The 1,490-nt window shown below is 42.9% G+C and overlaps 1 pseudogene; it reads right to left on the reverse strand.

Moving 5' to 3' along the window:
• LOC102843159 overlaps nt 1–1,490 on the reverse strand; it is a 17,837-nt pseudogene continuing 16,347 nt past the window's right edge.

The raw sequence follows: 1,490 nt of genomic DNA on the forward strand, positions 1-1,490 counted from the left end.
TTAGACCTGTCCTCAGCCAGCAATGGTGATCTTCTTATTGGTCTTGCTGTTCCTGGACCCAAAGCTCTCCTTGCCTTCCATAATGTTCATGCCTTCTTCTATCTTACCAAAGACTATTGGCTTGTCATCCAACCATTTACTCTTAGCGATACAAATATAAAACTGGGAACTGTTTGTATTGGAGACAGCATTTGCCATTGACAGAATGCCAAGACCTGTGTCAAGTTCTCATCATCAAACTTGTCCCCATAAATGGATTTGCTACCAATACCCATTATGGTATGTGATGTCACCACCCTGGCACATAAACCCAGCAATGATTCTGTGAACGCAGAAGCCAAGCCCTTATAACCCAGTCCTTTCTCCTCAGGACTCAGAGGGTGGAAGTTTTCTGCTGTCTTGGACTTTATCTGCAAACAGCTCAAAGGAGATGTGGTCCAAAGGTTCAACGGCAATGTCAAAATCCACAGTGGGATTGACTGGCTGGGCACTAGCATAGTGGACAAGCCTGCCAACTGAGGCACGCGGGAGCTGGGGGGATGGTGCATCTGCAAAGTCATGAACAAATAATTGACTATATAAAAATCCAATCACCCATTTCCCAGCCTCATTGCTGTCACCAAGTCCATCATTTCAGACTTCTCGTCCTTCTTTATTAGTACAAATCTTCAACCTTCAGGACGAAATCTCATCTTTGGCTTTAGTTGTTGGTGCGCGCATTTGAATGATTATTGTATTAGCAGGTCTTCCCGGTATGTGTGTGGACAATGTCCTATCACCCACGTTAGGATAGATCTTAAAATAGGTTTTGTTTTGTTTTGTTTTACTATGAACGCAACACAATTATTTTTTGTCCCCAGCACGGTGGATCATATGATTGTCTGGTTCAAAGGGGTTACTTCTAGCTCTCACTAATGCCTAGAAAGTCAATCCTTATGCTATCTGTTTCACTTTTGACAATTTCCAGTTTTCCTAGATTCATACTTTGTACATTTCAAGTTCCAATTACTCATAGGGATTTGCAGCTCCTTCTCCTTATATTTAAATGTTTTCTGATCTGAGGGCTCTACGTCCTGTGTTATATCTAACAGTGTTCCTCTATTGGTCACAGAGTTTTCAAAGGCCTGTTATCTCAGAAGTGGGTGCCCAGCCCTGCTTCCTACTCTGTCTTAATCTGGAAGCTCTGCTGAAACATGTCCACCAGGGGCAACTCTCCTGTTTGAAACCCTTGTGACATAGCTTCCAGCATCACAAAAACCTGCAGGGCACCCCAGTACCGCAACCTGACCGACAGGTACTGTACTCATAATAGCAAGCGATAAACCAGCATGTACGCACATGTCTAAGCCATTAAATAAGCAGCGGCATGCAGATCACTCATTCAAGAAACTGCCAAAAATATTATTCAAAATGGTTGACTCTGGAGAACATTATGCTGAGTGAAATATCCCAGTCACAAAAGGACAAATATTACATGATGCCACTGTTGT

The sequence above is a fragment of the Elephantulus edwardii genome, unplaced genomic scaffold (genome assembly GCF_000299155.1).
Source record: "Elephantulus edwardii isolate Elephantulus edwardi_28Jun2011 unplaced genomic scaffold, EleEdw1.0 scaffold00127, whole genome shotgun sequence".
NCBI classification, from domain to species: domain Eukaryota; kingdom Metazoa; phylum Chordata; class Mammalia; order Macroscelidea; family Macroscelididae; genus Elephantulus; species Elephantulus edwardii.